Raw genomic sequence first — 26,827 nt, forward strand, 5'->3', positions numbered from 1 at the left:
CACATCCCGTCACATGAGAATCAGCGCATTCAGACTTCCTCCTCCTCAGACTTAAGACGGCCTGTTTAAGAGCACTTTAGATTGATTAGGTATGCATGAACAGCACCCTCGGTCAAAAAACGTAGCAAAAACACTGTGCGCAGTGTTTTGGTGAGACAAATGGAAAGGGTGTAATTATAGCTCCATTGTTTCATTCAGCACTACCAATGAAAGAAAACTGGTGACCAGTGGTTAAAATTAAACTGTTGTGCTTGAGTGGATAAAGGGAGTGAGCAGAAGGTTAAAGTAGGCCAGCTCTACTCTCGTGCACGGATAAGCTCGGGCACTGGAAGACTACTGATAAAGCAGTGAACAGATGGCTCAGCACATGTATACCCGAACTTAACTAACAGGCGCGCACACACAATCAATGCCTAAAAACAAAGTACCAGCTTCAGTGGTCTACACTAATCACAAATAGTCAGCCCAAATAAATCTAAACACTGTTCACATGCTTACTCAGATGACAAAAAACGCAACATGCCGGGTTACAAAAACGACATCTGAGAAACAAGACCTGAATTTCCCCCACCAGCTCCCACCTCATACAGCCCCCTTAGTGTGGAGTAATTCCATTTCCTGGCAAAGTGTATATTTGGCGAAGCTGTCACAATGTCTGCAGATAAATCGAACTTCCTGGCAAGCATACTGATCTGCCAGCAAGATGACATGATTGGCAAGAGGCACGGTTTTGGTCTTTGGCAGCTGTAATCCTGAAGTCCCTTTTCACTGGGTGACATGCCCTTGCTTCTTCCAATGAAGCCCAAAAGAGCAAACTAGTCTTGTGCACACATAAAATAAGACAAAGAATAAGTAGGATCACCCTGCTTTTCTGTTTGAGACGGAGATTATACATTGAATCTATGTAATAAGATCCAGATAGATTAACCACAAATAAAGGTAAATTTAGAAATACGGGTATATAATCATGCGGAAATTTGAATGATCCTGTTAGTATGCTTGTAGCTCGCAATACTGAACCCACAGCAATACAGTAATCCCTCGTGTTTCGCAGTTAATGGGGACCAGAACCCCCCACGAAATGTGAAAAACCGCAAAATGAGCTTGGTTCCTCTCGCTGGATCCCAAAAAGGATAAAAGTGCTTCCAAATAGGAGCCGAATCCTCCCGCTGGATAGCTAAAAGGATAAACGTGAACATCTAGTCACCACCTCTCGGGCGCCGCGGATGAAGCTTTGACTGGGGGTGAGGTGGTATTGTAACTACATGAACAAAAAAATTTTATCGCTTAAAAAAAAGTTATCACAAACACAACACTAAGATGCAGTACATATGCGAGCCGGTCAACAGCATGGACGAGACAATGCGCACAACAAGGAAATGGGTGGGACAAGGGAACTTCCCACTTGTGCTCGCATTGGTTTATTCGCGCCGACAAGCAACCCCCAAAAATGTGTTTTCCTTCATTGTTTCACGTTACGCAGGGGACCTGCCTTCTATCAATCCGCGTTGTATCAATGAGCCTCACGTAATGTAGTACCTACTGTAAGCCGATCTGGTTTTTTGGGGGTGAGGGGGAGTGATGCACTGAATCCGTCGTTGGTGAAGCACAAAGTAGAGAGGGATTACTGTACATCGTTACCATGTTATTTACATTGGCTTGGTACAAATAACAACAACATTCTGCTATTGTACCATTGAGACTTTAAGAGTACAATCTGGACACACACGAAGCTTTTCAGGGACTAACTACCCCGTGTTGTGTTGTGAGTGTAAAGCGTCACTGTCCTTAACCACTGAAGTCTTGAGGATTGTCTGCAGGTTCAAGACAAATCCTGACACTCTCTCACACTGTCTGCACGAACACGTTAACCTAAATGCAGTCTAAGCCTGTAGCCAGAGCAGGCAGATAATGCTGGTGTGCCTATTCCTGGAACCATCATTTAGCCTGAGGTAATCTTGTCCGCCCGCCCTGTACTAATTGTCTTATAAATCTCTATTGACTGTGTTTCAGCACTCTTGAGTTTGTTTGTACACTCACGGCCTTTGATCCACTCTACCTGTAACAAAAGCAATGATTTGAAGTACGGCTGCATCCCACAATATTGGCAAAGACCTAACTCTGGAAAAAACAGCAAGGCTTCTTCCGCGGGGTGATTCGATCCAACGGGAGTGAAGACTTGTAACGATTGATATTGTCTTTGAATCCCTGCGCGGCTCTCACTTTCTCAATGAACGATAACTCAGCTCAAACGAAGCGCAAAAGTGAATTAAAAGAACAAAGGGTGGGGGGCGTGGCCAGGGCACATTTCCTGGACCCTTTATATTTGAAACTGGTTTAAAATGATTCTACTGTCCTCATGGTTCGCCATAAAAAAAGATGTTTTTGACTCATCAAATTGGAATGATGCTGAAGAAAAGAAAATAAGTATTTCAACGCCCTGCTATATTGCAAGTTCTCCCACTTAGAAATCATGGAGTGGTCTGAAATTTACACCGTAGGTACATGTCCACTGAGAGAGAGATAATCTAAAAAGAAAAATCCAGAAATCACAATGTACGATTTTTTTTAACAATTTATTTGTGTGATACAGCTGCAAATAAGTATTTGAACACGTGTCTATCAGCTAGAATTGTAACCCTCAAAGGCCTGTTAGTCCGCCTTTAAAAGCACACCTCCACTCCATGTATTATCCTGAATCAGATGCATCTGTGTGAGGTCGTTAGCTGCAAAAAGACAGCAGTCGACCCCATACAATCAGTAAGACTCAAACTTGTTACATGGCCAAGACCAAAGAGCTGTTCAAAGACACCAGAGACATAATTCAACTCCTTCCGTGCTATGCATGATTTCAAACCATGACGTCTTCGTGTATTACCAGCAGTCACCATGGAAACGGTAGTGCCAGCTCTTTTCAGGTCATTGACTAAGTCCTGTCGTGTAGTCCTGGACTGATTCCTCACCTTTCTAAGGACCATTGAGACCTCACAAGGGGATATCTTGCATGGGGGTCCACTCCGCTTGAGATTGACCGCCATGTTTAGCTTCTTCCATTTTCTAATGATTGCTCCAACAGCGGACCTTTTTTCACCAAGCTGCTTGGCAATTTCTCCGTAGCCCTTTCCAACCGTGTGGAGTTGTACAAATTTGTCGGGCAGACAGACTAACAGGTCTTTGAGGGTCAGAATTCTAGCTGATAGGCAGGTGTTCGAATACATATTTGGAGCTGTATCACACAAATAAATTGTTGAAAAATCATAAATTGTGATTTCTGGATTTTTCTTTTTAGATTATCTCTCTCGCAGTGGACATACACCCACGATGAAAATTTCAGACCCCTCCATGATTTCTAAGTGGGAGAACTTAGCAATATAGCAGGGTGTTCAAATACTTATTTTCTTCACTGTGTAGGCAGGGATGCGATTGTTTCTTACAGATTGTTGAAATGATTTTGCTCAAAGCGATGCTTCCTTTGGTTGCACAAGTCCCCTGCTTCCCATCCGCGATGCTGCGATTGTCTGATTTCACGTGGGACTGTCAGTCGAAAAAGCAACAGTAGCCTCGGATTGTAGGCCCGAGGCTTGCAAGTGCCTGCACTTCACATGAAATGAATGTGCCCACTAATTGTTCAGAATCCAGTCCGCAGTGTTTGCTGCAGTTGCGCGCTCTCCACGTGCATTGTTACTTCGATGAATCGTTTTTCTGAAGAACGCAGCGGAAATTCTACCTGCTTTTAGCTGGATCCAGCCGGGTCTTGCTTTGGCTGAAATAATGGGGAGGGACTTGCATTCAATATAAATCAGTTGACTAGTTGGGAACGTGAACAAAAAACAGCATATGTCTGTTGCCTAGTAGTTTGGAAGAAATTAGCTATTAAATTGGCATAAAGAAAACACATGAAAGAGAGACATTTGCGTCTCATACGCGTTAACAAGCCATCTGTCCGCAGAAATCGGGAAGACAAAGCGCTGACCAAAGCAATATGCTTGGACAGTTTGTGTCTGAAGGACAGCCGGATGCCATTCAGTCAGACGGGAATGCTTAATAGCGTGTGCACAAGATGGAACCAAAAAAGCCAGACCTCTGCCACTTCAGCTCCTCTGACGTACGTAGACCTTTTGGTGTTTTCTTTTCGTCAATCTAGGCTGCTTTTCTCTTTCCGGGCCTGCCATCTGACATCCCCTTTCCGGAAGACTAAAAAACATTTATTCAGCGTATGCATGATCGGTCTTGTCAAACTATTTCAAATGACTGAGAAGTCAGTGACTTCCCTTGACCAGCTGTCACACGATCGCGTTCGCATTCTCACACGGACGCAGACTTTTCCATCAAACTTTTCTTTTGGGGTCACGGTGGAGGTTTGGCAAGCTGCTCGGTGATGTCGTTTGCTATCATGATCGACGGCCGGCCCGGTGATCTATGATGTTATCAATTGAAGGAAGAACAAACACAAAATTGATTACCTACAAAAGCCATTTTAATCCCATTAAAAAAAAAAAAAAAAAAACACTTACATCCAATACATCCAAAGTATAAGTCATCTTTTTATGACATTGTATTTGTAATCCATCACTCTTGCATTGAAAATCTGGGTCAACTGTGATTGGTCTTCACGCTCTCGCCCAAAAGTATTGGATACGTGAGGACGGTTCCTTCATTTTTTTGCATTAAACTGAAAACGTTTGGGTTTTGATGAATATGGAGCTGGTGCGCAACTTAATTTTCAAAAGCCCACCACGTTTCTGGTTAAGACAAGTATGTGGAACAGATTAGACTAACGTGACTAAGACTGAATTTTGTTACAAATCCTTTGCTTGCAGTGGCTGCATGAAGACGATACCCAACAACATAATTCACATTTTGTTCTGCTTTTCCATATTTTTTTTTTTTTACCACAGCCTTTTAGAGGTTTTTTTTTTTGTAGGGGAAAGGTACAGGGGACGGGGGGCGGACACACCTTTTCCAAATATATTACCATTAGTAAAGCATCTTTGAGTAGACTTTCAAAGCACTTCATAGAACAAATATATTTATTATGACAATTAAATGTCATAAATCTGACCTATCATTTTTATATCTCATTTGAAAATTTTTAAAATCAATTAGCGAGGGAAAGTAAAAGTACACAACAGAGATAATGTGTTTGCACAAGTGCGAACACCCTCTTATGACTGCCGACGTGACTGTGTTCAGAGCTGACCAATCACATTTTAAACCCGTGTTCACACACCTGCCACTATTTAAACTGGCTCTGATGACACCCAATTAAGTTCAGATGTTCTAGCATCCTTTTCCTGACAGTTTTCATTTTGCTTATGTTACAGCACAAGCCATGGTCGAAAGAGAGTTTCCGGGGCATCGGTGGAATCTCTTTGTTTAAAGATATCAGATGGGAGACGCAAGCCAAAGAATTTACAAGACATGACATGGAATGAAGAAAAGACTGGCATCATCAAGTGCGGGGGGGGGATTATGGCTCAGCAAAGATATTACCAAGAACTAGACGCCCCTCCAAAAACGATAAAAAGACCGGAAGAAAGTAAGTCAGGCAGGTTAAGAACAATATAAACGCACACACGCGCACACGTACACACCACAGTCCAGTCACTTGAAGAAGAGGAGCGATTGTTCTCATGTCCTAACTATAAATCTAAAAAGTGCTTATCTGAATTCTCATCTTTTCTTGTTGTATTGTGTTGACACAAGGAGAGAGAAGAAAAAAAAGGTATTGTCCAACACGGTGCCACTTTCTAACTAATTCTGCTTTGCAACGCTTGGGGGGAGGTCAAACGCTGGCTCAGCATACCTGGGGAACTTTTTCATTCTGCACTCTTGTCAAATTTACATTCTATTTCATTCAGAAGCCATCAAGACAAACTTTGCTGTAGTGTAGCGCATATAGACCCCCCCCCATTCTTATACTGGTCAGCAAAAAAAAATTGCTTGGAAAAAAATAAAATAAAACAAAGCATAAACGCTGAGTCAGTGCTCCAAAAGCAATGTATTTTTTTTTTCCGAGGCTGCAAAAACAAAACAACAACAACAAAAAATGTTAGCTGACAACTTGTTCGCTAATCAGCATGTCACCGCCCTCACATGGTAGGAAAAATGTGTCCAATCCAAATTCAAATTCAATCTAAATCTACAACGTTGAATTTTTCAGTGTAATGTGACTTGATTACAAGTAGTTGCACGTCTCTATTTTGGTGGTCATTTAGTGTTTGTATATGCTGTAAGTGGGTGTGAGTGTGTGTCGGCATGCGCTTGACGGAACGGCGCTCAAACGCCAAGCACATCTGCCCCGGACGCCTCTGGCACAAACTGCCATATGGCTGGCAAACGCGCCTCCCTCCTCCTTCCCTTCCACAAAAGAGAGCGTTTACAATGAAAACAGGAAACGAATGTGCGTGCGTGGCGTGCGAGAGAAAAGCAAAAAGAGGCGAACAGCTGATGACCGAGGAGACTCACGTGCCGCCCCGTTCCAAGAAACGGACGCGTCAGCACTTTTTCCCGCGCACGTTGCAGAGGCCGGGCCACTTACCGGATTACATATGAGCTCACTTGACGTATTTTTTTTTACCTGGATGAGCGAACGCCTCAGTGTCAAAAAATGAAATAAAAACAAAACAACCCAAAAGTGATTGTTTTGGGAGATGGAAAGTCAATTGACAGCAGAATCGCAGATTATATACTTGCCACATAAATTTCATGAAAGATCTACCCAAAAGTTAGGCACTAAATCCCTTTAGAGCAGAACTTTTTTTTTGTGGACATTTGTGGAACACACTCACGTAATTTCTGCTTTTGTACAAGAACAAAAAAAAGCAAATGAGTTTTCATACCAAAATACCAGAGATGGGGGGCTCAAGGCAACTTGTACTTCAATTGAGCCGTGAGAAACTCTTTTGATGACTTGTAACTTCACTTGACAAAAATTACTGTAACTGGATTATAAACCTCAGGAAGTACATTTGTAAATACATACATAAGCCGCGCCTGTGTAAAAGCTGCAAGAGCCCACATTGAAACACGAGATATTTACAAAAACGGTACACAGAAAGAATTTTCAAAGTTTTAATACCATAGCTTAGCTTATCATAGCAACTTAGCATAAACACGGCAAAAAAAAACATACCAGTAAAAAAAAAAAAAAAAAAAAAAAACAGCCGCAGCAGCTACACAGTAGCAACACGGTACCACAGCACTAACCAAGCCAGTTAAAAAAAATACATACCTAAATCACTGAGACGCGGCAGTAACACACCAGAAACATGCTAGTGCGGCACTGACGCTAGCGCGGGGCTAACAAGGCTGGTTAAAAAAAAAAAAAAAACATACCTTAATCTTAATCACTGAAACGCAGCAGCAACACGCTAGGACAGTGCTATCGCAGCCCTAACAGGGCCGGTTTAAAAAATATATATATATACACCAGTAAAAGTCACTTGCTCGGCACATATATTCCACTGGTCTCACTCTTTCCTTTTCCGCTCGAGTGCAACCCTGCGCCCGTTAGAAAAAAAATTGCACAAATTAGCCACATAAGCCGCAGGGTTGAAAGCGTGTGAAAAAGGTCACGTCTTATAGACCAGATTGGCTGGGACTTATCTTTATTCTTTCCCAGCAGACTTTCTTGCTAGTTATGCATAAGTGACTAAGTTTTTTTTTCCTTTGTATAAATCTTTTTTTCCTTTCCGGACATATTCAGTAACTCACAATAGTTATTTTGTGTTGTCTTTCGTGTTTGGCATTTAATGGAGTCATGGAAAATAAGGCTTATAAAACGTTGTTGACTTGTTCTTTCACACGAAAGAATGCAATGCAGAAGAATAGCGGCATTGAAATGCAAAACTACAGTACGGGGTCCTGGAATGACCTTCAAACTAAACTCAAACATCATTCCTTCATCTCTATAGTGCGTTTTAAACTAAAGATAGCAGCGATATGTACCACTAACTGCTCTTGCTATATTCTCAAAGTTCAAGATTTACATTTTTACAAATTGTTTTATGTGTTGATTATATTTGTCTTCACGCTGATTTTATGATTGCGTCTAATTTTGTTGTATGTGATTGACTTAAACTTGATGTTTAACTTTCTGGCTTTTCGAGCAGGTCCCAACTGCAAAACAGATTTTATTTGACCTGGTTAAAGGTAAATATCATAAGAAACATAGTTTGCTCTGGGGGAGAAACTTCCCATGTACAAATTTGGTAAATTTCATTTTTTTTTCATAAATTGATACTACTGGTCTGTCCCCATGTGTGTAATTTTTTTTCTTAATTATTGAGGAATCTAAAACAGGGGTGTCAAACAAATTTTTCTCACGGGCCACATTGTAGTTCGGCTTTCCCTCCGAGGACCGTTATGACTGTGGAACAAAATATTTAATCATCTCATCATATTTACATCATCAATTTATGAACTAGTTTTGGAATCAGAAATCTAGGGTGATGTGTTTTTCGACTATTCACGTTTGGTAACACAAAAATGCTTGTAATAGGTTACTTAACCTTATCATTTATGACATGTGACAATTTGAAATTTTGGTACCTATTTTTACAAAAATCTTGGAAATTGACACTCTAGGTTTGGCTTCGCGGGCCACATAAAATCATGTGGCGGGCCAGATCTAGTCCCCGGGCCTTGAGTTTGACACCTGTGATCTAAAATGTTAAAAATGGCTTTCTCCTTTTTCACAATGCAATGTTGAAGCCTTGACAAACATGCCAATTTTTGGGGGTTTCCTGAAAAGTAATAATAAAAGTATGACATTTACAAGTATTGCACATAAAACCTTGTGTGGTGCTAAAACAGTAATGAAAAAAAAAAAAAAGCCTCAACAAATCAAATATGAAATGAGAAGAGTAAGACAAAGAATTTCATCTGGCACAGTATCACACTGGTTCCTGTATTGTAGTGCTTTCTGCAAAATGCAACAAAACAAGGCAGTTCTGACCGGCTCTGACACCCTTCAGCAGAAACCTCATCGGAATGGACATACGGAACCCCATCGTACATGATCCCCCCCACTGTGATCCGCGTGCACTCTCTCCAGCCTTGTTGCTCCTCGCCTCCCGTACTATAACCTCTTTGGGATGGAAAATCCATACGAATTTGGACGGCATTATTAATCCGTCGAAGCGGGTTTATCATCTCCAACCCGAGGTGTTAAATTCGAACGGAAAATAGAAAAGTACTTGAGCAACAAAGCTGATGTAGTGTCTGGCGGAAAACGTGCGCGCGTCATCCTATTCTCGCAACTTACTACTGTACATGCGCGCACACTAAAAACAAGCCCACCCCCCCGGAACCCCCAATAATCAGCTGAGCTATTCACAGCTCAGGGCTACACACAGAATGCAGGCATTCATCACACGATTAGTGTGAAGGCATTCTATTCTCGTTTCAAAAAGCAAAATCATTTCATACAGCTCCTCAAATGAACCTGTGGAAGCAACGTCATCGCCTGCGGGACGGGTACAGTACGGAAAGCATCCATCTGTCTATTTTGAAAGATAAACACTCGTGTTATGACGCTGAAGAGGAAATGACGGCTGTCGATTCAGAGGCACCTGTCTGCGATCTGATGGGCAAAGAGTGAAATAAGCAAGACAAAGAAAAAGTGAGGTTTTCGTTTCGCGTGACGTACGGAATGACATTCACCGTGAAAAGGCGGATGGCTCAATTTGGCTGACTTTTGGAAATTGGCGTTGGTGTCAAGCATGCGGAATGGCGAGTGGGACGTGAAGGTGAAGGAACCTAGTGCCGTCTCATAAAAAACAGCGATGAAGAGATTGAGAAATCGAAAAGAAATTGGGGATCTGTGTGATTCTAAGGGTCCAACATTGATAGAGAATATATTGATTGATGTCCTGTAGCTTCATTCACGCTCACGGCTAGTGTACTGCATTTTTAAATTGAATGTAGCTTTCACTGGAATATTTTTTGCATTATTTGTTTGTTCTTCATTCATGAGTAAGGCCGTCACTATAGACTGTTTTCGATTTAGAACGCGGAAGCCATCTTGGTTTGGTGAATTCACGTAAACACACGTAACTAACCAGGAATCATTTCAGAAAGGCATATGATTGGGGGCGCACTGCTATGTTATCGGTTGCTCAAACGGGCCGTTGGAAAGCGTCTTTCTTTCGACTGCCAGCTGTGATCAAGAACCAGTGCGAGAAAACCGAGCAGTTAGCAACCAAACGGCGACAACTGTGGCTGTCTCGTATTAGCAGAGCCGATGTAGCAGCCGAGCACAATACTCGTGTGTGAATGCAATGCATGTCTCCAAAATCTGTATTTTCTGTTTTATTATAATAAGTTTGCAAAAACGAGTTACCCCACCGCTAGCTGTTTTGTGCGTTTAGTTAAAAATGTAGCCGTGGAAGTGGAGAAAGAGGTGCGGGGTCCACTTGGGACTCGTCCCGGTCGAACCGCTCTCTCTCTCTCTCCCTCTTGGTAACAAAAACGAAAATAATCATCCACACCTCTTTCGTTGGTATAATCAACATAATTTAACACAACGCTGACTATAATCTTGCAGAAAAACATTTAAATTGCATTGTGCGGAACACTAACCTTAGCAGTGTGCTCACAATGGATACCGCCGCATGACAAACCCAGCCATTGATAAATTGGTTGTAGACCTCCAGGCCTTTGTAATTCTTTAGTTGGTCCACGGTATAAGCGCTTGTCGAGAAGAGGAGATAGTGGACGATGTCTGCACAAGTTACTGATGCCCACAGTTGTGTGCTCCATTTGTGCTTCTTCAAGGCATATGGGTCGATATTGTCGATCAAAGCGCACTTCTTGTCGTAACGGTTTCTTGAAACAACATCTAATGAGCACCGATAAGTTTCCAAAGTCTTTGTAGCCATCATGAGTCACTTTTCACAGTCGTACGAACATTTGTGTAACTCCAAAATCATTAGAGTGAATGGTGCGTCAGTAGAGTGAACCCATGCAACACGGCTAGGTGCCCCGGATGTAGTCACGTGTTCAAAAACAGTCTATGGACTCTTTTTCAGAATCAATTCTCTTACGATTATTTATTTTTCCCAACCAATCCTGCTGGGGTGTGTGGCCATGTAGAATCATGTATCGGTATGCCTGAAACAGTTTTGGTGTGCAACAGGGGCCTGAAATACTCCCTCTGCTTATTTCTTGTTTTTTGTTATCATTCTGATGTTTAATTAAAAAAAATGCAGCCGGTCAGAAAAGGGTCTAAGGCAATCCACACGCCAACCGATATGTGACTGTATATTGGAAATAATAATGAGGAAGTTGGACAAAAAGGGGCAATCATTTAATTGTTGATCGTTCTTCAGAACATCTGAAATTCACTCGACCGCATGAAGTGAATTGATAATTTTTTTTTTTTTGACATAAACATCAATACTAAAGCAGCAGTATTTCAGTCAGTTAAAAAAAAAGGCATCAACAACATTTCTGGACACAATTAAGTAATATTTTCTTACTTTTGTTAAAGTAAAAAAACGGATGCAGACAGCAATACTTATGTTAAAGAAAGTGACTGCAAATTTTAAAAAAAATAAAATGAAAATTTTAGAAAACAAACAAAAACAAAGATTTCCTTTAAACTGATCAAGTCCACAAAAATCAATATTGTAGTACGGACGTTCCATTGAACTCAGTGTTTTTAATGCCTTCTTGTATCCCTACATTTTAAAAGGAAGACTAACCGAGCTCCGAGCTCGCCAAAGAAGGTGCCTCGTGACCTGAACTTTGACCTCGGTCAAATCAGCAATCTAAGATCAGATGTCAGTGGACCAGCAAATCCATAAACCGATGATAATCCCTCAAAGTTTGAAGGCAAAGTAAACAACTGTCGTCAGATGTCACGATTTGACCTCTGCTGCCGTCCTCTCATTAAAAATGAATACGGTTCCGGTTTAATTCCTGCAAGGTACAAGATGACTTCATAATTCTCGCTGAAGAGCACTGATAAGAAAGAATAATGCAAAAGCGACGCACTAGTTTCCTGTTTCCCGGAATGCAAGATCTGAGCCCTCTCTTTCTTATCCACGACATTAATCTCTAAAGAATACTTGTTTTGCCGCATTTTAGTGTGTCGGATTTCATAGATGGACATTCTCCAGGCGGTCGTTTTGTTTTTTTCCCCCCAACCACGCTTCCATGAATGCTCCCCTAACAAATGGATCCATTAGTGGACATTTAAAATGAGTAAATAAGAACCAAACGGCATATTGATCTGTTCCAACGCGTGACCACGTAATTTCCTTATTTTAGTAGCTACAGCCGCTAATGACTTTGGCGGCTTGTTGTATTTTATTCCCCCCCCCCCCCTTGCACTTGTTCCTTGTGAACACGCGAGCACTTCTAGGCCATCATGGGATGTGTATTTTGGATTTTTATTTTGGGAAATTGCCGCCGCTGTGGCCAGCATGCCTGCATCATTTACATTCAAATGAATCCCATCAAACGTCAAGCTGCATGTGAAATGAGCATTTTGCCATCGCCTTCTTCTCCCAAGATGGGAAGAAATGTGCCGTGTGAAAGTAAGTAAGTAGGTGAAGTGGGAATTTAGGAGTGTCGGCGTTCCCGCTACCAAGTCCCAACACGGAGATGTGTTTGTATGGTGTTCGGGAGCAATTTGCACACAGGCGGCGTATCATTTTGCAGTCATTCATTGATCCCTGATTGATTTCACCGGAACATTCAACATGATTGATTCCTCCCAATCAATAAAAGGGTGTCAGAGTCAGCCCGGTGGCATTTCTATTCATGCCGCCCGGCTAAAGGGCAGACAAGTCGGGGGGAACCAAACGCTTTTCCTGTGGTGGTGTAATTGCAAAGCGTGTCAAAAACACCAATAAAATCAATCAGTGATCACTTCCCTTTTGTGCTGCAGCACAATTAGTGAATATTCCTATCGGTAAATGGATTCATTCGAGCCTCTTGTGGGTTTTACAGTTTTGTCTTCCCATATTTTTTTCCCCCCATTACTTTTTGGAGCAAATCTCTCACAGGCACGCACACACAAAAATAACACACACATACACAATAAAAATGCTTTGAGATGTCTCGCCTACTATGTCTAATACATAAATTTCATCGTTCTCTCATTACTTCTGAGTAAGATGGTGAGCGTCTATTGATTTTTTTTTTTTTCCCCCTCCCACTGTTTCTGCTAAGGCGGCACGGTGTAGCAGCTGGAACGCATTGGCCTCACAGCTCTGAGGTCCCGGGTTCAATCCCACATCCGCCTGTGTGGAGTTTGCATGTTCTCCCTGTGCCTGAGAGGGTTTTCTCCCAGCACTCCGGTTTCCTCCCACATCCCATAAACATTCAAAATTAATTGGACACTCTAAATTGCCCCTAGGTATGATTGTGAGTGTGGCTGTTTGTCTTCATGTGCCCTGCGATTGGCTGGCAACCAGTTTAGGGTGTACCCCGCCTCCTGCCGGTTGACAGCTGGGAGATGCTCCAGCACTCCCCATGACCCAAGTGAGGATAAGCGGCTAAAAAAAATGCATGGGTGTTTCTGCTCAATGGCATTCAGAAATTTGAACCCAATTGCAATTGAGTGAATTCGATTCATTCGGGAGTTCTGATATCCACATTTTTCCTCGCCATTGTTTGTGTGTGATCACAGATTTTCGAAAAAAAAAAGTTTTTCTGCACAGCAAGATCATGTCATTGACTGCACGTCAGCTCTTTCAGCTTCACCTTCGCTTCTGAAGGTTTTGCCGCGCAACAGAATGTTCACACCGTGTTTTATACACTCGCTTCTCGCTGACTTTTTTTAACTGTGCATTTGTGCGCGCGCGCAGTTTTAATGTTGGAGAAACTATAAAGATGGACAAAAGCACACACAAATATGCACATACATCGTTGATGGCAACTTAGCCTGCATGATTACTGTGACTCTAAGCTGCTTAGGGGTTCTGTCCCATCTGGCTCTGGTGTTTGTGGCATCGTTCAACCACCACACACACACACACACGCACACACACGCATACACGCGGCGCTCCTTGGCCCTGGCCTCTTCCCATTTCATCCTCTATCATGCACTCTCACCAACGCACACACAAACAGAAACGCACATGGACACAACAGAGGCGGAGCAAAAGGGATGATAATCCCGCGTAATCTGGGTTTACCAACTATTAGAGCTGTGCAGTGTTTTCTTACGTAATCTAATCATCGGCAGAAACGTGCAGTCAACCGGCGGAGTTTTGCTTGTGTGTTCACGCTGGAGGGCCGTGGCTCCTCATGCCACCTGGGCCACACGGGAGAATACGTACACACAAACACACATGCTCGAACCAGCCTTTCACACACACACACACACACACACACAACACACACACACACACACACACACACACATTTAGATTATGGCGTAATGGCACACATATGCGAATGGGCTTTAATCCGCATGCATCCTTTAAAGTTGAGCAGTCATTCAAACTTCAACAGAAAGCAAATGTTCCCTCTCACGACCGACTCCATAATGCCAAGACAAGCGCGTACGCCCTGCAATGCAGACGGTTCCGCTCCAAAATGTTTTTTTCAGATGAAGTAGTTCAGCACCCGGCTCTCTGTGAACATTGCAAATAATTCAAACTAATTTATAGAAATGCGACAGAAGTGTCGGTGACACAAATAACTTGATAACACTGTTTCATGACGAGGTATTAATTGACATGATAAAGCAGCTCAAATTACAGCTACCTGTATATATAAAGTGCATATTGTATGTGCAATTATAGAATACTAGTGGGACAGAATATGCTAGAAGAATGGAGGAAACGTGTGCTAGTACCCATTTTTAAGAACAAAGGTGATGTTCAGAACTGTGGAAACTACAGAGGAATAAAGATGAAAAGCTTCACAATGTATTTATGGGAAAGAGACTCAGGAAAGAAGTAAGTATCTGCAAGCAATAGTATGGTTTTATGTCTAGAAAGAGTACCACAGATGCATTATTTGCCTTGAGGTTGCTCGTGGAAAAGTACAGAGAAGGTCAGAAGGAGCTACATTGCATCTTCGCCTATGACAGAGTACCAAGAAAGGAACTGTAGTGCTGCATGCGCATGTCCGGTGTGGCGGAGAAAATATATTAGAATAGTACAGGGCATGCATGACGGCAGCAGAACAGCGGTGTGATGTGCCGTAGTTGTCTCAGGAAAATTTTAAGGTGGACGTGGGACTCCATCAGGGTTCCGTGCTGACACCCTTCCTGTTTGCGGTAGTAATGGGTAGGCTGACAGACGAGGTTAGACTGGAATCCCCTTGGACCATGATGTTTGCAGATGATATTATGATATGCAGTGAAAGCAGGGAGCATGCAGAGGAAGAATTTGTAAGATGGAGGCACACACTGGAAAGGAGAGGAATGAAGATGAGCCGATGTAAAACAGAATATATGTGCGTTAATGAGTGGGGTGGAGGAGGAGGAGGAGTGAAGCTCCAGGAAAAAGAGATAGCGAGGGTGGATGACTTCAAATATTTAGGGTCAACAATCCAGAGCAATGGTGAGTGTGGAAAGGAAGTGAAGAAACGGGTCCAAGCAGGTTGGAACAGCTGGCGGTCTGGTGTGTTATGTGATAGAAGAGTCTCCGCTAGGATGAGGGAAAAGGTTCTAAAACAGTGGTGAGGCCAGCCATGATGTACGGATTAGAGACGGTGGCTCTGAAGAAACAACAGGAAGCAGAACTGGAGGTGGCAGAAATGAAGATGTTGAGGTTCTTGCTCTGAGTGAGCCTCCCTGCCACCTGGAGCTTGTCGAACTTGTTTTTTTTTCCCTCTCCTTCTTTCTTTGACTGGTTACTCCGGAGACGGAGGCCCGGTGATGCTCAATGGTGTGTCCGTGGATGAGCACCGAAATTTGGACACAATGTGGGGAGAGACAAACCCCCTCCTGGAGCTTGTTGAACTTGTTTTTTTGTTTTTTTGACTGGTTATGCCGGCCTCCAAAGCAGATTGGATAGGATTAGAAATTAGCTCATTAGAGGGACAGCCTAAATTGGATGTTTTGGAGACAAGGTGAGAAAGAGCAGACTTCGATGCTTTGGACATGTTCAGAGGCGAGCGAGTGAGTATATTGGTAGAAGGGTGCTGAGGATGGAGCTGCCAGGCAAAAGAGCGAGAGGAAGACCAAAGAAAAAGGTGGATGGATGTTGTGAGGGAGGACATGAGGACAGTGGGTGTTAGAGAAGAGGATGCACGAGATAGGCTTAGATGGAAAAAGATGACACGGTGTGGTGAACCCTAACGGGACAAGCCAAAAGAAAAAGAAGATTGTATGTGTAATCTCAATTGCAGGATCATAACATTTTCAAGGGACGGGTCAGTTCTGAAAAGGGTTTACATACAGTTCTAATTTCATCGCATTCCCTAGAATATGGAGGAAGCATGTCATCTTTTCCTTCATTTGTAGTTTGCACAGTGGACTGGTACTGTATCAAGACTTAAAGATGATTCATGTCATCCACTTGCAAAATACGTCTGCATTTTTTCAGCAATACATTAACAATACAAAACAAAAACAAAAAAGATTCATAAAAAGTCCACTGTAAGCAGCCATCAAACCTGCAGGATGTATTAATGAGTAGAAGTGAGGGAAATGGTTATATTTATTTCATGAATTGGACTATATTTGACTTCAAATCCATTTTATTGAATATCGTGTGGTATATGTATGCAAACGGTACCATGAGTTCTTGTTCCCTGTCATGTGGCAAAGTAAGCCGACATGCTTTTTGCAGTTCCCTTCAGTTGGAGCTGCGTGCGAGACAAAAATGATCTCGCATGGCAGCTTGCAGCACTTTTACTCGGAAAACCTCCTGAGGATTCCCCTAAATGACGATAAAAGATTCCATTTCAGTCGGAGATGTTGTCGGCTTTTTATTTTTGTCTGTCTCACAGACAAGCCTGTTTACAAACTTCAGAGCAACACCCTACGTGCCTTTTCACAAATGCCATACATAATGCAAACAAACAAACAAAAAAAAAAAACCAGACCTGTTTTGCTACAAGACCTGGAAGAGATTTCAGCCACTTTCATAGTTATTTTCAGTAATAAGCATGCTTAGTTTTACTCTAGCCTACCAGACGATTTAGAGACTGTTTGAGCTTTGTACAAAAAAAATAATAATAATAATTTGACTTTAGATGGGATTCTTGCTGGGGGCGGAGTAGCAGTTGATGGCAACATAATTTATCCCAATGGGTAAAGTGGAGGAAAATGAGGTGGTCCTCCGGTGTTGTGTGAATACCGAAGTGAAAACGGGGAGGCTGACAGCGTGAACGGGAGAGGCGCCCATCATCCCGAGTGGCTCGCGTTATGAATGATTCATGTGTTTAACGACATATGAAGACATATCAGCCACGCCTCCCCACTCTCACACCCAATAGAGCCAAAAACGCCTCATGCAACTCGACATTGCAATTTTCACGAAAATACAGAGGAATGTCGTGTAGAACTTTGAAATACAGCATCCATAATGGGATGTTCGAATCGTATCTCGTGAAAATCGCTGGCACCCGCTGCAAGTTCATTTGATAAAAAATCTGGGATTTAATACATCAACAAAAAAATACGGTTCTCTTAATGGAAATATTTGCATAAACTTGTATTAATATGATATTATTACTAAGGGAGAGGGATGACTGATAATGGGTACTACTGATAACACATTGTGCTTTAAAATAGAATACAAAAGGAGTTCATTAACGGGGGAATACTCGAGCTGAAAATGGCGAGACTGTCGACGTGCTATTGTGCGGAATATGCGTGGTTTGCGAGACAATGGAATTAAATCAGGGCAGAACGTTAAAGCGATCATTATCACCATTCACTCACTGACTACAATGAGAATTAACGGATCTCTGGTGAAATGCTCTATTGTGCTGCGTAGTCCGTCCAATGGGAATCTTTCTTGTAAATGCTACAAATGAGTAACCCCAGTGCCTCGGTACGCTCGTTTCTTTTACTACCATTAGTCACATGCGGGGACTGCGCCTGATGACGTTATCATTACTTTGCAATCTATGTACCTTAAAAAAAAAAAGAAAAAAAAAACCAAGTAGTAATCTTTTCATACGTGGCCCTTTGGAATGTAAATTAGTGCCGCGTGAAAGGTAGCAGCGACACAGAGGAAATCAAGCGGTGTGGCGCTCTGCTGCTGGATCAATTTAATGGGCCTCCCTCCGTAAGGCGCTGCCAAATCAATGAAAAATCATTCCTTCAAGCACTTAATGTCAGTCTGCAGCGGGAGACGAAACCTACACTGAAATTTCATTGACACATCGCAGAGAAAAAGGTGATGGTATAAGTCCAATAAATGAGACCCCCCCCCCCCAACTATCACAATGACGGCACCGCCTACTCAAGCCCTTTAGAAGAAGGTCAGGGTGAGGAAAAAAAAGATGGAAGAATTACTGCACTGTACGAGCTGTGACCCACATTTGTACCACAGAACTGTCAACGGGCGTGTAATGAATGGGTGACCTTGGTTAAAACTCGTACCCACGTTTTGTCTTGTCTTGGGGATAGCCCTAGAAAGACTGTTAGTTTTGGAACCGGCAAAGGAAATGAGGCGAGCGATAGAGCCATTAAGGAATACGTAAAAAAAAAAAAAAATCAGATAAGAGAACAGAGAATATAAGGACAGGTATCACAGGGATTATAAACCCCTTGCAGCATGTTTGATGTGCTGATAAAGAGCAGCAAGGATTTTTAACAGCTGCCCTTTGCTGTTGGGCCGGTTAACAGCTAGCTCAAAGATGTTTCACATCAAAATGTCAGCCGCCATAATCGGTCCACAAGTAACTGCATTGCATACAAGAGTTCCATCTAGAGCGAGTGACAGGGACGAAAATACAGGGTTTGGATCGTGTCTGTGGGAGTCTTGCAACAGGTTGGGGGTAACAAAAATATGTATTTGATGAATTTGAGATCAGGTCTTTTCAGCTTCTTCAACGCCAAACTCATTAAATATCTTTTCATGGACTGGGAAAAGATAAAGGGCTTGCCCAAAACGGTCTCCAGAATTTTGTTCAAACTGCCGGAACTTGAGTTCAAGGAACTCCTCTCGCAACTCGATGGTGATCGGGGGAATTTGCTTAGGTCGACAAGAAAAGTTTTTTGGGGGGGGTTATCCTCTATCGTTTAATAGAAAAGGCATCGCCGCAGGAGTGCACGCGCAAGTTTAGAATACCAATTAGTATCAACCAGCTCCCTGATATTCTGCTTGGGGTGGTGCCGTTTTTTTTCCCCCTCGTTCGTACAAAGAAGAAGAAGACGAAGCTACAGTAGAGATAAAAGGAAGCTGTGGAAGTGGTGATGGTGGGGGGGATATCGTAACTGTTTTAATTATGCTCAAGTTGGAAGCGTGTAGGGTGGCAGGCAAGCCTTTTATTTTTGAACAAAGTTGGCCAAATTTATTCATGTAATCATATTCTTATGGCTTTAAAATGTCCAGTTGATTGTGTTTAGAGAAGAGAATAACTCAATTTTGAAAACAAATTTGATTGCTAACTTCAGCGACTGAATTCAAGTCTGCCCTTTGCCCGCATTTTAACAGAGATGTATGATTTATAACTGCACTGTGAAAATTTTCCCCGCTGAAAAACTTTCCCCTCAATAATAAACAAATTTGTAAATTCCTTTCTAATAATGTCGAACACAACTTGTAAAAAGCATGATTTCTAAAATGTGTTTGCCTTTTGCACGGCTGTAGGCAGTTAATTGGTACCGAGACCCTCTTGTTGGTGGTAGAAAACACCAAGGTCGATCCTTTAACCTAATTCCATGTCCTCACATGGTGAAAGGAGACATTTGTTCTGGGGAGAGGCAGGGGTGGGCGGGGGGGATGATCAGCACATGATGCGGACCCATTCGACAAGGTTATGCTTTTCGGCATTCAAGCTGCTGAATGAAAAGATCCAAACTAAACACATAGCTGGAGAAGTATTCGTTAACTGTAATGCAATACTGTACTGTATACACTGCAATCCGAGGGTTCTCTTTGCAGTTATCTCCCCACAACTTCCCCGCCACGTATCCCCGAGAGCTTGTGATTCAGCCTTAAGATGGGGGATCGTTTTCGACCCAGGACGGAGGTTTAATTGATACACGGCTTCTAACACATCCCGTGATGGTTCCCCACAAGAACCACAAAGACCCAGGATAACACATGCTAAGTAAGGCGCTATTCGAGGTCTGCCTAGAGATAAACACTTGGACATTCCAAGCATATACGCTTCAGGGAGGACATAGCTCAGCTTCCATGTAATTATACACTGATGACCACTGAAGCAGCTGTTAGTGTCACCATCACCAGACTGAAAGACGGGAAAACAGGTAGCCGTTTTTTGTTCAGTTCCACGCAGCGCCACATCTGCGGCAGTGACAATTTGCTCCAAATTGCGTGCATACTGTTTTGGTTTGTGGTCCTCGCGCACTAAAATGATCGGCCGTTCATTAGGTGAGTGAGTGCAAGAAGATCTGAGCTTGATTCACGCTGCTTCCGACTAAAAAGCCCGTGTAATTTCCAACCCAATCCTGGAGATTTCACACCAGCGCCTGTGAAACATCACACTTTAAAGGGGCTTCGGGAAGCAGGGGGTTAATTGGTAGTGACGTGATAGGCATGATGTCTGCTACCTCGCAGAGTTAAATACAGAAAACGGTCCGTCTTGAACACGCACACGTGCGCCCAGGCATACGCAAAGAAAATATGGACACGTGCATGGAAAATGTGGTCCAACCCATGTGAAAAACATTACGAAGAAAACTGCAAAATGAAAGATGTCGCGCGGTGCAGTGTGCAGTGGGAGCTCATACAAATGCATTTTGATTTCATTCAAAGGTTTCTAACAGCAAAAATAGTGCCAGTCGTCGTCGTGGCAACACCTGATCACCTACTTTGCTGATGTTAAAGTTGACTCAGTCCAGACAACTCGGATGTCAGGTTAACATTAGCCGTGAAAACAAAGGGCTCCACTTCATTCTTCTCGTATGCAAAGAGAGTGCATTGAAATTGCAACAAAAGACTTAAATAACTTCATCATTCAATTTCTGTCAGAAATCACACTGCTGAGATACAGGCAGAGAGAGTTATCGCTTTTTATTCGATTTTTTGCAGTTGCTATCCACATCCACTTAATGATACCACATCAGGTACTGTAAAGCCGTCGCCACAAAACCGTGGTAATGACTGCTTGTTAAGATGAACAACTCATTTATTAGAGTCCTCCGTGATGCGATTGTGTTCAATTCGGCTCAGGCGTTGGCATGATCACACTGGAAAGAGGAGATGAATTATTGCGCGTTGGGTTTTCAGCGCCGACTCATAGATTCTTCTGGTAATGACATGTCATGTTGCGCGGCTGTCGGACTGGTAAGGAAGCCATTTGTGTATTCACTGTTCACTCTGAGCTGATTAACGATCTTGGTTATCACTGGGAAAGACAAATTATTCTGGCTCGTTGATTTCTTCAACGTGCTCGTGAAGAGCGTGTCCTCTGGTGGGAATATGATGCATATGAAAAGGGGTTTTTATTAAACATATTTGGTTCATTAGTTTTGTATTCAATTTGATTATCTACAGTGTACGTTGAGTTATGCCCTTGAGGTGACGAGAAGAACTCACGCTGGATGTGTTTAGATTCAAATATTGCAGGTTGAGGCTATGAATGAACGAATGGAGGGCTTGTTTTGAGATATCAGGAAATGGACAAGCATTTACGTTATAAGACGCTAATTACCAAAGCTGTATCCAATCACTATGAGGAGAATTCATGCCCAAACTAAATGAAGAAACCACCTTGACACATAGCAAAACCACAATCTCCTGGTCGGAGTTGAAGCATCATCAAAACTGGATCTACTATTGCATTTTGTGCAAATGGAGTATTACTACTGCCAAAATCACATAATGTATCTCCTAATATGTGTATGTATACCCAATATTGAGCCTGTGAGTGTACAGCACTTTTTCACAAATATGTCTGATTGAACCTCATCGTTCGGAAGGCAAAACTCACAAGTGAGATGACGCATTTGAGACGCGTCAATCCAGAGGCATGCGGAAAGCGGTTTGGATTTAGAACAGAATCTTTGAAAGACAAACAAGGCAGGCCTTAGCTTAGACATTGAAACATGACAAAGATGAAACTGTGCACCGTTTCTTGGAATAGCCTCCAGTTAGCGGCACCGGCTACTTGAGCTCCTCCTCGCTTTTACCGGGGTCAGCGACGACTCTCACGCCTTCTCTTTTTCTTTCGTGCAAATCTCCCTCACACGTCAACTAAATTGGTGTATATTACTCGCCCTGGTGCCTAAAACTCTCAAAATAACCGCTCAGATGCCGCAGCTGTTGTCTGGAAATAGCATCCGCATCTTGAGGTGTCTTCCAAGTAATTATGCACTCAAATGCAACGTGCTAAACTGTGAATGTGCATTTTAAAGTATCTATCCTGCGTACATTTACTTACAACTACTAACATTCCATGTTTTGCTTCTAATGCAGTCATGCAAGGAGCAATCTAAGAGTTCAACCCCGAACACTCAACCCCACATGGATTCTTTTGCTCCATTTAAAAATGAAATGGTTATAGATTACATTATTTCAGATTTTGGAGGAATAACAGGAAACCCTGAGCATCACAGCAAGGCCGAAACAGGGGCAGGGCATGTTTAGTTACGCTCAGCGGGTATCAGACGGCGAGCGTGGTCAGAAGTGGAGAGTTAATCAACCGCGATGGGAGCAGATCGATGTGCTGACTGACCCGCCGTGGCCTCGGCATCAGCATCACGCTGTACCCAGCAGCCAGGTCTCCGAACGCACCTTCAGGCTCTTTACACACGACATGGCAGAGACTCCAAACAGCTGGCGTAGGTCACAACCCGCAAACGCTGCTAGCAGTCCATTATCCAAGTGTCCGGGATATAAAAAGCCGCACGACAGAACAACTTATAGCCACACCATAGGCAAAGGAGCCAGACGGCCACGAAAACCTGGCCCCTGTCAGCCAAGGGCCTGCAGATTGGTGTCGGAAGTGAGGCCCAAATTATCTGCATCCACCTCCCTCGTGAGATGAATCGTAAATAGTTAAAAGGTTCAATTTTGTTAGCTGGGGGTTTCATCCAAAACATTCGTGCCCTTTGGATCATAGCTTGAATGTCACAGCAGAATGTTGGGAAAAATACCCTTTCGATCCATTAAAAATGTAAATCTCATCTACCATCTTATGCTAAATGAATGATTATATTTATGCTTTGCAGTATTGTCCGATTTGCCTTCTTATGAGTTGTGGAGTTATACGGTACTTTGATTTGCGTTGTATATGAATTGTTATTTTACAAATAAACTTGCTTCAACTTACTGTATTTGAAGTGCTCCTTTTGCTGTTTCATTGAAGTAATGATTTTCAAGTCATTTGGGGTAATTTACCTGCCTCTGTTTTTACCACAACTTTAATAAATAGTATGCTTTCAGGCAATTTGAAACTGAAGATCCAGTCCAGAAAAAGTAAAAAAAATACTAGAAGGAACATTCATGATAGCCCTCAAGTATTTCCCTTAAAACGTTCAAAGATCATGCTTTGTAAGTTGCCCATTTTGTATTCTGGGTAAAACATTCAACGCAAGCATTTTCCAGAGAAAAAGAAATGTCTTATCATCAGCCCTCCCCGTTAGGCGTTGTTAAAAAGAAAAGCGATTTTTAGCCCGAGCTGACGCAGTTGTACAGAAGGTGTGATAAAAGTGGGTGGAGGAGGAACCGAAATACAGTAAATAAAACAACTTGGGAGCGTGACGTAAATTTGTGTTGGTTAACCAGTGGACGGCGCATACTTGCATATACGTATGGATGCGTGCAATTACCACACACATCTGCTGGAAAAATCTCACATTGCACAGTATACCCTGTAACGATGCAAACATGCAATCAAAATCCAGCAATGAGGCAGAAATTACGCTGCAAAAGCTCCAAAGCTTATTCAACTAAGTTACTGTATTCGGTTTTAGTCGGCGGCGAGCTGAAGACTCGCCCTTTTCTGTAGAGGAGGTGGAAACTGGTATATTTAGCTGGTGCTAAGCAGCCGCTGATAAAAAATGGCCTCCAGCCTCCCTTTATTCTCCACATCTACCAAGCAATTTATCTCCCCATGATCCACAGTTGCCCTCTTGTTATCTATCAAACATCCACTTGTTATTCGTATCCTTTCATGACACACACACACACGCACACACATACGACCAAGCGAGAGAGAAAAAAAAAAAAAACAGATGACACACAAGCAGCTCTGCCCACATTCATCAAAAAAAATTAAACCACTGCAAAAGATTTTGGTTTTGCTCTTTTACGAGCAGATTGTCACGAATTTCTACTTCGAAATGACGGCGTTAATTTAGCATGGTGCGGGCCATCTGCGGCTGACATCAGAAAATGGCCGCTCACGCGCCGTCTGCGTTGGACTGAGGCAGAGTAACACCGAAGGGCAACTGCAAGAGCGCTTCTTTTGCCTCTTTCAAAAACGTTTTCTTCTTAAAAAAAACTAACAAACATCCATCTCCGTGCAGATATTTGCAGAAAGCCATTTTGAGCTCTCACAGGATGAAGTTTGAATGATAGTCCCGATCCCGCGGGACTATCTTCACAATTTCAAACGACCCATCAGTTAAGTTCGTAATTAGTAAAACAAACATAATTAATAAAAATAACCAGTGATGTAATATAGTGTACATTAAGTTGATATAAGGGTCAAACTCACCAGTTATTAGCCATTTTATGTCATAAAGTGAAATGGAATGACACAATGAGCCATCGTTCTTTTCCAGCAAGCCCTGCATAGAAATTGAAGTTAAGGAATGAAATCAAATACCGCCTGCTTCTACGCCGACCTTGCATCTAAATAGTTTGTCATACAAACTAGCCTTCCCCACACACAGTCAATACGCTTGCCATTACTCGGGTGTACAAAAGGCAGCGGCGCAATTGCACGGCGCTGCGCTTTTCCCATAAAGCTGAACAAGGGCAGCGTCGTGAACACGGGGACCTCATAGATGGACGGCCGGCTCGGCCCTCCTCCGTTTCTCTTCTGTGAGCCAGAAAATAAAATGACTTCACTGCTGTTTGACCTTCCTCTACGGCGCTCGCAAAAGTCGTAAAATGACTTGTATCGTTTGCAACAATGAGGCCGGCCATACAGACACATTGGAGTGGAAGTATGATGAAAGCAGCAGTTCTTCCATTCCAATACACATGGGCCATTAAGCTTGAGCAGGCCATCGTTTAGAAGAAGAAGAAGAAAAAAAACATCTATATCATTTTGTATAAAATACTGCACATAGATCCATTACAGCATCTGTTAAATTCACCTTCTGCTACCTTGCACACAAGCTTCGTATAACCCCCCCCCCCCCCCGCCAACCCAAAAAAGATCGGTGAGGGCATATTAAAACAATATTACATTTGTATTATACTGTACGTCACGGGAGAGAATCTCACAAAGTTTACGACGTCTCTGGCTAGTCTCTCCTTTGCAAACAAAAGCAAATGAAAAACAGGGCTTTTATTGTCTTCTAATAGAGTCAAAGCCGTAGACCCCCTTTATGGTACTGCACAGACGCTTCACACTTGGGGGGGGGCTCACAATTAAACCCGGAAAAAACAATGTGCTCATTCCACTGGGCACGCACATACTGTAGTGAGTACTGTAGGTACTTTTGTACACGGACACTCCAGACCAGTGCCACACTTGACTCCTCGATAATGCCTCGTTTCAATCTCACTTGGACAGCAGCATAGAATAATAATAACAAGGGAGGTCGTTTGTGTGTGAGACGGTGGTCTGCGCATGTCAGCTATTGGCATCTTCTTTGAGACCCTGGCTATTGGAAGGAACATTCCCACAGACTGAACTCAAGGAGCCCACTTCATATTCCCCCCCCCGAGGATAAAGAGGTACTGTACCTTCAAGCGGCAGACAAGCTCTCCTGTCGGCAGCTTAGCAACAATAGCTGCGCTGTTTTCTCGAATCTCCTGACCAGGCTTCAGCTTGTAAACTGGGAACCTGTCAAGCATGAGCACTGTTTCTAGCAGCCCGAAACCTCACCTTTGGGATTTTCCTCCCACTCTGACAGTCCTGTAGATGGATATTCTCACACTTCCTCGCTTCCCTCCTGCCTGCCTGTTCCCAATCTACTGGCCTCGACTCCCCCTGCCCTTTTCTTCATTTTACCCTCCCTCCCGCTCTCATTTCTTACCTACAGCGCTGTTGATAGCGGTGTGTAGTGTCACCTTGTGCTGCACCCAGTTGCTTGTGGCAAGCTGATGATTAATAGCTGAGGAAACCAGAGTGGCTGGGAGATGAGGTTGGTGGATGACGAGTTTTACACTTTCACTTGTGGCAAATCTAAGAAACCACCAGATGGTAGCTTTTACATCCACACAAAAGGCCCCTGGCTCGTTTCTCCCTTTGAGATATGATTGTTCCTGGACATAACTGTATTCAATTTGATGCACTGGAGAAGAACTGGCGAGATTTTCTAGAAATATTCAAATTCCACTCCATCATTTCCATTTTAATTTCCCGCAGAACTTATAGGAGTTGCCCGTAAAATTTCAGTCTCACGACAGACCACAGAACTGTGCAATAAACGGATGATCAGCGGTAGGTATCGTAAACATATCATTGGATTGCAGAATTACAGTCAAGCATCAAATATTAAAGTAATAATGGTTGACCTTTTCCCGCTGTTTTCTACAAGCTAAGCTAGTCGCTTATTTAAGTGCGGTTTCGGTCAAAATCACTGGGGAAGTCC

The 26,827-nt window shown here is 42.8% G+C and overlaps 1 protein-coding gene across 5 annotated transcripts in view; it reads right to left on the minus strand.

Annotated features, from left to right (window-relative positions):
- Positions 1-26,827, minus strand: part of igsf11 (immunoglobulin superfamily member 11) — a 93,083-nt gene that overhangs the window by 25,513 nt on the left and 40,743 nt on the right. Inside the window, exons 3-4 of one of the 5 annotated variants that reach the window (XM_061827551.1) lie at positions 4,310-4,417; positions 4,082-4,194 (exon numbers count right to left, since the gene is read on the minus strand). The exons of 3 other annotated variants lie outside the window; for them this stretch is intronic. The gene's annotated coding sequence lies outside the window, so the exon portion shown is untranslated. Of the gene's footprint in view, positions 1-4,081; positions 4,418-26,827 lie in introns of all 5 variants that reach the window. One more of the 5 variants, XM_061827550.1, reaches the window with a different exon arrangement.

Source organism: Syngnathoides biaculeatus, chromosome 8 (genome assembly GCF_019802595.1).
Source record: "Syngnathoides biaculeatus isolate LvHL_M chromosome 8, ASM1980259v1, whole genome shotgun sequence".
NCBI classification, from domain to species: Eukaryota; Metazoa; Chordata; class Actinopteri; order Syngnathiformes; family Syngnathidae; genus Syngnathoides; species Syngnathoides biaculeatus.